The sequence below is a fragment of the Squalius cephalus genome (genome assembly GCF_949319135.1).
Source record: "Squalius cephalus genome assembly, chromosome: 12".
NCBI classification, from domain to species: domain Eukaryota; kingdom Metazoa; phylum Chordata; class Actinopteri; order Cypriniformes; family Leuciscidae; genus Squalius; species Squalius cephalus.
Window position 1 is genome coordinate 8,842,337 of NC_137133.1, and position 9,258 is coordinate 8,851,594.

General features: G+C 40.0%; 1 long non-coding RNA gene across 2 annotated transcripts; it reads right to left on the minus strand.

The window, feature by feature from the left end:
- Window positions 1–1,451: 1,451 nt before the first annotated feature.
- Window positions 1,452–4,376, minus strand: LOC307168559. Of its 2 annotated transcripts, none has more exons than XR_013822948.1 (3): window positions 3,907–3,946; window positions 3,572–3,628; window positions 1,452–2,496 (listed from the first exon to the last, which is right to left on the minus strand). It is a non-coding gene; the product is annotated as an uncharacterized lncRNA (long non-coding RNA). The 2 variants fall into 2 exon arrangements; XR_013822949.1 differs by lacking the exon at window positions 3,907–3,946 and adding an exon at window positions 4,306–4,376 and having other exon boundaries at window positions 1,464–2,496.
- Window positions 4,377–9,258: the final 4,882 nt, after the last annotated feature.

Below are 9,258 nucleotides of genomic sequence, written 5' to 3' on the forward strand. Positions count from 1 at the left end.
TGTTGTGATAACAAATCATGAAAATATTTTTTTACAGTGTAGCTACACAGAAATTAACTGTTTATTTAACTTTTTCTTCCCTCAGAAATACTTTCCTTGTTCTATTTACAAAGGTTTGCTGCTTGTGACATTGATATTAAAGCAGTGCTGGCCTGCGGGTGGGATGTGGACTTTGTACAAGCATATGGGGTTAATTAGAGAGACTTTGCTTCTGGACAAGGTTCAGCTGATCCACAATGGAGACCTTCAGAATTGGTGGTCTCTGGCCATTTGGCAAGGCCACATTATAGCCAGGCTGTGGGGCTGCAAGATGTCTCAGGTATCAGGTGTTGGCCAGCAAAGGATCCAGGATAGAAGAAACAGTGAGACCAGATTGGTTGGTCAAGCTTTGAGTTACCAGAAGATACAGACGGAGAATGGAGTGAAATAGAGAGGGATAGACATGAGAAAGGACAGAAAGAGACAAAGTACAAATCCACAGTTTAAGCACATTTCTGTCAGGACTATCAATGACGATTAATTTACAAAATTAGATTCACATCTTGACCTCAATGATCCAGTAACAATGGTTAGCATCTCATTGGAGAGGAAGTTTTTCAGTTAATAATGACTTAAATTCAGTCCACACCTCAGACAAAGCCATGCAATATAGTGCATGCAACATTTTTTTTTGTCACTTTTACATGCTTTTCAGAGCTTGAGAGGCCCCAATGGGAAATAATTGCTTGCAAACATTTTCGTTTTTTCGTTAAACTATCCCTTTAAGACCGGACTTTGCAAAACATGTAATGTCTTCCTAATGCTATATAGCTAAATCTTCTTCTTTTTCCTGGTGAACCTTTAGTTCATTCAGGCTTTGGATATTTGCAGACTTTTTCATGAGGTCCCCACAGGGAAAGGTCTGCGCAGAATAACTAAAAACATCCACAGTAGCAGTAAATGTTATTTTTTCACCATTTTCAGCGAGCTAAATGCTTTAGTCAAAAGATCCCACATAATATTCTGCACATGCTCAGAGATCTAGCACTGGCTTACTGGTGTTGCATTTGAGGTAAACCTAATATAGAGTAAAATAGAATAATGTATTCCATGAGACGGCAGTGGAGGCTAAGAGCATGTTTTTGGACGGGGATCAGTTGGGCAACTGTGGATCGAAATCAAATGCACGGCCATGCCACACTGTAAATATCGCCTTCCAGTGAAATGCGCCAGCATCTTTTCAAGTTCACATAAACAAGGAATTCATGATCTCTGGGGCTCACAAAGGAGCTAAGAGTGTGGTGTTCTCTTACAAGAGCATTTAAGAAACAAAGCTAATTCGAGAGTGACGTGCCACTCGATGAAATGCCAAGCCGAGGGGTCCCTTTTTACGCCTCACTGTCTCTCTTTGCCAGCAAACTGTCAGAGAGACAAAAAAAGAAATAAAAGACTAAATAAAATTACCATTCTCTCTCGCTCATGCTGCGACAAAAAGGCCTTTTATTTTTATTTTTTTTCAACGGTGACCTTTCTCTTCCTCATGCATCTTTCATGCTCCTGCTGAAAACACCTTTGAGGAAAAAAAGGGCTTGGGAAGGAAGGAGAGGAAAAGAAAATGTCCTGCAGTGTACAGTACACACCTTTAAATCTCCATCTAGTCTTCCCATGTATTTTCATTATGTGTCCGTACAGCGTGTGTGTGTATGAAAAGAACAGAGCGGCGTGCATGTGTATGTGTCGGAGGCTTCCGCTCTCCCTTTCAAGCTTCCTCCATTTATGTCACCGTCGGTCCCTCGTCATTCCGACCCAGAAAAACGCAATATCCAGTAAAAGAATCTAAATAAAAAGTGGCCCGGCCCCTGCAGGTAGAGATGGACCAGAGAGATATTCTGCTGGACTTGGTGACAATCCCGCAGGCTTGCATTCTGTGTAATGTCTCCACTTCCACCCCCACCTTCAGCCGTGGGCAGCTTTGTCTCGGGATCACACGCTGTTCTAGGTGACCGCTCAGGAGATGCAGGGGCGCGGAATGCACTGCACTTCCCTGCTGACATTTAGATCTCTTTATTTTCCTCCGGTTTTCAGTCCACCAACAACAACTGGCCACAGCGAAGTGGGAAATGCCAGGGAGTCTGGCCTGGACATGGAGGGGGAGGAGGGTCTCGCCTTCTCATAGAAAACGCAAGAAGGTCTTCCAAAAAAGACCCACAATGCTTTTAGAAATGGTATATGCAATTTTGAGCGCGTGTTTGTAAGTGTCAGTATGTGGGGACGGGAGGGGGCAAATGACCCTTGAGCTGGACACGGTGTCCTTGTCTCAGGAATGAAAATATTTTCAGTTCAGAATGTGACAGCGGTTCCCGTTAAGTTCTCTTTTGCTGTTGTTATGCTGGCTCATGGACGGACAGCATGCAGGGAGATTTATTGCCTTTCTTTGCCCTCGTCAGAACGATCCTGAACTGTAAATATCGCCGCTCTTATGATCTGCAGCTGTGCTGTCCAGGCCAGGACAACTTCCTGCTCAAAACAAAAGATGAAACTGAAGACAATATACACTGTCAGCTGTTATGTGTGTCCATTTGACTTTATATTGATAAAGTCGATTTAGTCGAATGTCGATTTAACATGTTAATGTAGTTCATTTACAATATAAACAATGCACCTATGCCCTCTGACCTGCTAATTCCATAATAATTAATGCATTTTCCTACCAGTATAAGTTGACCTCAGACATTGATTGCAAAATTGATCATTGCGGACTGTAGGCCGGTAATAGCTTTAAGTTCAGTGAAGTGCAACAAACAATAATTTGACTTCTACAGCCAGTTCAGTAATTTACATACCTGCCACACACTGTAAAAAAAGTTGCTGCCTTAAATTCAATCAACAATCAACTTGGATGTTTAAGTCATTTCAACATAAATTACATTAAATTGACTTAAAAAATGAAAATTGCTTTACTTTTCAGAAAACTTTTTTAAATATAAAAAAATCTGGACGTTTTAAACTTTCATAGAACTGTCTCAAATAACCAAATGTTAAGAAAATGTCATTAGAACATACAATTGTTAGCTGGGTAAACCAGCGTATCAAATTAATTTAATTAAATTTTTTAACACAGTGCAGGATTTTTCCTTGTGTTTTGGGCTTGATCAGCAAAACAGATCATTGTGGACTGCAAGTAATAGGCTTATGTTCAATTAAATGGAATTAATCAAAATATTGACTTCTTAAGCCAATTTTTGTCTATTCAATGATTTACTCGTCTGGTGCAATAATGTATTATCTTTGACTTATCCTCATTTGAGGGCTTTTCTCATCAAAAGCATTAATATATGCAATTCATTTTTTTTTTTTTTTTGATAAAACATTCTGCTATTTCTGCACATAACCAAAGAAAAACATTCTTATACATACAAAATGCACATTTTAAACTTTCACAGAACTCACTCGTATAACATAATGGAAAGTTAAGAAAATGTTCTCCGAACATAAAATTGTCAGCAGGGTTAATCAGCACATCATCAAATTAATTGGATTACATTTTTAACACACTGACAGCCTTACATAAAGACAAAGTGCAATATTTTACCTTGTGTGTTTGACTTGATCAGCAACCAATCAAAAGTGCAGCTTATCCAACTCATATCTTCAATGAGGAAAACACAAAGACAGAAGCTCAGCGCCAAGACACACAGCATTTTCCTGAAAGAAGTCTGGTATTTGTATAGAATGTTCTAATATTGGCCATAATTAATAACCAGATGTGTTGATCCACCACTGACAAATGGAAAATACACAGATGTGATCTTTCATTCCCATATCCATCACAGCCTTGTCTTGATGTTGGCTAAGGACTTTACACGCAGCCTCTCTCTTTCTCACACAATCTCACACACAAATTAGGAGGATTTATGCAATAGATACCTGGAGACTTGTTCTGAAAAACTGCAGTATGAAGATTAAGCTAAACACAAACAAATGAGTTGAAGGAGGGAAGAAAGTGCAATAAAAATGAACAAGCTGGAAATACCTCATATCCCTTGCCAAATACGCAACATTCAGTAAGAATTAAATCTTATCTCTCTAATCTATGGCGACACTTATATCTGCACGTATAACTCAAAGAAAGACAATAAAATACGTTTTCTTAATGCGTTAATGTAAAAATTATCTGCTAGACTTCAATCTGCAGTATTTACAGTCGTGAGCTTCTCAACCCTGTTCCTCCAGATCCACCCACACAATCCCTCTCCGACAGAGAAACGAATATGAATCTGAGACCAGAGATGAGAGCAACCGTGGTGTGAGTGCATTGGAACGGACCGAGCATCAAATTCCACCTCTCTTCTGCTCCGAGGGCAGCTCGCTTGACACCACACCACCGAAGAATGCCTGCCATCTTGAGTGCTCTGCTGGCAGCCGGGTTAGTTCATTCTACGTGTAATGTAAGCGCTGATGTTGCGCCCGTTATCACGTGAATCCTCATAGCTGTGTTGACGCACACACTACATTCATTGTATTTTTTCAGTTCATCAATACGGAGGAAAATATCAGGGATGTGAATGACTGTCTAATATGTTGTGCTGCTCCAGCTGTTACTGCAGCTCTGGAAGCAGGTGAGAATGTTTTGCTCAGTCTGTTTACCTAAAAACGTTTCTTATAACAGAAGGGGTTTGTTCTCTGTAATAGGAACATTATTATGGGCAACATGAACTGCTCAAAGCAGTGGAATATTTTACTCTTTATAAAATTCATAAAGATGAGGGTTGTTTGTTTTTCTTAGTCCCCTGGCAAAAAGCCTTTTTAAAGCATACTGTAGATCTAGCAAAAGTTGGAAAGTTTTATGCTTACAACAAGAAAAAAAAAAACTAAATTCAAGATACAGTATATTTTCTGAAAACAAGTCTTATCTGCTTCACAAGTAAATGTATCCTTGTGTTAAGGGATATAAAACACTATAAAGATATTTTTAATGGAAAACAAGGCAAAAATATATCAACAACTTGCTAAATCACTGGCTGTAACAGTAAAGTGAATAGTATGTATATGGTATGGTACGGTATAGTATGGTATGGTATTATACACTGTACCAAATTCAGCTTTGCCGTCACAGGAATAAATTGCATTTTAAAATATATTAAAATAGAAAACAGTTATGTAAGTTGTACAGTAATTATAAATAAATGCAACCTTGGTGAATTCTTTGTGAAGGAAAAACAGTAGTGTAGTCTGGTATAATAAAGTATTTTGTTATGGGATATAGTATAGCATAGTACAGTAGAATACAGAACAGAACAGTATGGCATAGTATGTTATGGTATAATAGTAAAGTATGTTATGGTATTGGCATAGCACAACATAGCAGCACAGTGCAGTACAATATAGCAGGATAGACAAAAAAGGATTGTCTTTAATTTAATAATAATTTAATAATCCACTCCACCGTTACCGGAGTATTATTATACATAATTAAAATGATGTTGTATGGGTTATTTACTGTAAAATTAGAGTTATAGCTTCTGTGGATCTATGGAGAGTTAAATGCATTTTTTATTGTTTTTACTGCACCTCAAGGACAAGATGATGAGAGAAATCCTGTGGAGTTTTCTTTACTGGAAACTAAAACAAATGATGCTCTTGAGGACGACAGGAAGGAATGTGCATACCTGAAAATACCTTTTACATCTCATTTGCCGTCAGCCTGATAAGGCCCCATTTCACGGCCTGTTGAATGTGTGTGTGAGAAGCAGTAAGTATATAGCTGTGTGTGTCCAAAGTATGTAGGTGCTTATTTGTGTGCGTGCGTGTGTGTGTGTGTATCCACTGCTCTCCTCTTTCAGCGCAGAGAAACAGAAAAACGTTTCTGTGGACAGACCTGTGGAGCTGCCGAATGGAGTCTGGTGATAGGATCGGTTTACCTTCACAAGCCTGGCTTTGTTATCCGATCTGCCGCACACAGGGACAAGGAGCAGAGTCAAACCCACTTTAATTCACACAAGATGTCCAATCAGTACCATCCGTCATTATTTCGTTCCTGCGTCCCCCTGTCCTGGTCCCTCAGTAGCCCTCGATGAGGTTCTCCTCAGAGGAACTTCCGGTCCTGGCTTTACTTCTACAAGCAAACGCACACACATAGATACATATTTCTTGAACACATCAGCTTCGTTAAGTGTTTCCTTCAAGCGTAAAGAGCGGCGACTGCTTTGGGCCCAGGCTTGGAGGAAGGTGATACCTGCTGTTTGTCTATGCCAAGACTCGCAGTGCTGAGGCTGTAGAGAAAAATGAAGATTTTCACTCTACCGTGGAGGCCCTTTGTATCTTTTCTTGCCTCTACGTCCCCCTTCTTTCTCTCTCTTTCTGCATTCCTCTCTCCCTGGCGGTTGAGTTGTAATGATTGAAATGTGTGTGGATTCTCAGCATGCTTAACGCTCATTATCAGACTGGATTCATCAGCGTCCACTCAGCAGACCCACTCCACCAAAACAGCTGGCCCTCATACCTAACCTAATAAGTCCACAGATATTCAGCTCAGTCCAAAAGTTCTGCTGTACCGCTGAGAGATGCATACAGGGAGATGAATTTAAAAACATGGTTAATGAATATTCATTCAGTGGTTAAATATAATAGTCTTAAATATCTCATCAAGTCCAAGAAAGAACCTCATAATACAAAAAAACCCCCAAGATTTATACATTTTCTAAATGAGATGTGTGTGGTGTTTGTCTGTTCTCATTAAATTTGCTAGGATGGTTGCTTTGTGCTTTCTAGGTTTGTGGATGTTTTTTTCAGTCTTGTTAAATATGGTTACATTCACATACAGTTGACTAAATAAGTGACAACTGCATTTAAAAAAAAAAAATATATATATAAAATAAAATCTGGTTCAATCAATCTTGGACAGTGGTTCCAAACTATTTTGTTAGCTTAAACGACAGACAGACAGATAGAAAAGGAATGGTGAGAATCACATTTCAGGCAGATTTCTAGAAGTGGGCAAGGATCAACCTCTAATAATTTTGCAAAATGGTTTATGGATTCTCAATAAAGGTCAGGCCTGAGATTTAAAGGTTCAAGACTGCCTGTAAACAGTCTCTTCCGCTCACAGTGAGCATTATACACACTGTATGCTTCAACATTATTAAAAACCCATACTTCCCTAGATTTTCACTCTCAGTACACAAGCAAATAACAACTGGAGTGCATTTCACTGCGAATGAGCCAGATTATATGACACATTAGCCCGATAAAAAAAGTAAAGAAAAAGACACAATCACAGGAAGAAAAGTGAACGGTAGAGAGAGGCTGTGCGAATTAACGAAAGAATCAATCACAAACCCACATCTGATTATGTGAAGCGGACCATCAACACAACTCATGATCTCTCTCTGTCAAATCCATGGCCACATTAATCACGTCAGGCATTGCCAAGCCAAACATGAGAATACTAATGATATTGGATTAGGGTTCAGAGGCCGGGTGCCTAGCAGGCTTGATTTCATTCATCGTGCGAGAGGGGAAATACCGCGAGACAGAGCCCTGGACTAGTGCAAGGTTACCCCCTCCGAATTCCCCCCGGTCTCCTAATTCGGCTAATACGGCTGGTTTCCAGGGATGTTATTAATCAATAGAGTCCCTAATGAGACAAACAGCCTGGGGAAAGTCTACACCAGGGACCCCCACTGCGGCCCATCTATTGTGTTTCAACTTCTTTCGTAAGCGCTTTTTCTTTTTGACGCGGTCTAATCCACAAATCTTGTTTTTTCTCTCATTGGTCAAATTTGAGCCTCTGTGCTTCGCTGAGAAGCTCCTGATTACGTTGACTCTCAATTTACATGTACGTCTCACCGCACGATCCGCTCACTGGCATCCTTGCTTCCCTGATGACTGTTTACTGGCGACCACATGACGATTGTGTGCAGCGAGTGCTAACGGCCCTCTCAATCCACTCGTAGTGGTGCAATACGTGTTTATTTGATGCCGTGCAGAACATGAAGAACAGCACCTGCAGTTCAAGCAGATACAGTTGCACTTGTGGTTGTTGTAGTGGACGCGTGTGTTCTCTGATGTAGTGAGAGGAAAGAGGGCCACAGATTTTTCAGAGGGGATCAAAAGAACAAGGCCCTTTAATGTCAACAACACAGCTGTGTTTACGTAAATGCCATTGGAGAAAAAGGGAGAGGGGTTAGAGAAAGACAGAAAAAAAAAGACATGGATGAGATGACGTAATGAGCCTGGGGAAGGAGTGCAGGGTGACCTTTGACATCTCAACCCTGTTCGGGAAGGAGTGATGGCTCTTTTTCCTTTTCTTGTTAGAGCTGTCTAGATAGCAGTGCAGTGTGCCTTGTAACTCGGCACACCTGAGCAGGTGAATGAGGTAATGTGGAGGTCAGGCACTCGCTTGTCTACTGTGGAAATGATCAGCGGATGACAGAGAGGGAAATGTAAGATTTTGATATTGTGTCCAAATGGAGAAAAGGATATATTTCCTCTGGCATCACTGTTATCTATAGGTACTAAAAACAATTGTAGGGTTTTTGCTGCCATGATCAATAGAAAATGAACACAAACCTCTCTTAATAGTGAACACTCTCAGAAAAAAAGGTACGAAAGCTGTCACTGTGGCGGTACCTTTTCAAAAGGTACACCTTTGTACCTAAAGAGTGCATATTAGTCCCTCAAAGGTACATATTGGTACCAAAAGTGTACATATTAGTTTCAAAAGTGTTAGAACCCTTTTGAAGGGTACTGTCCCAGTGACAACTTTTGTACCTTTTTTTCTGACAGTGAAACGTTAAATTAAACATTACTATAATTAGCCTAATTTACATTAAAAAATAGCTCTGAGCTATGATTTTATTTAAATACTTTTTTTTAATTTTGCGTGGTTAGTGAATAAAACAGGTTTTCCAACGCTATCTCACGACCAATTCGTACGAATTCGTACAAGTGATAAAAAAGTGGCTGATTCGTACGAATTCGTACGACCTCACTCGTACGAATTTGTACAATTTGTCTAAACCCACGTGATGGGTAGGTTTAGGGGTGGGGTCAGGGGTAGGTCATTCGTACGAATTCATACGAATTGGGCAATTCGTAAAATATGTACGATTTAGCAAAAATCGTACGAATTCGTATGAGTGAGGTCGTATGAATTCGTACGAATTAGCCACCTCGTAGAATTCGTACGAATTGCCGTGAGATCAGGCTGGGTTTTCGCACTAAAATTTTACTAAAAGTATTAGGGTACAACGGGGCTAAATGCACACCGGGGTAAAA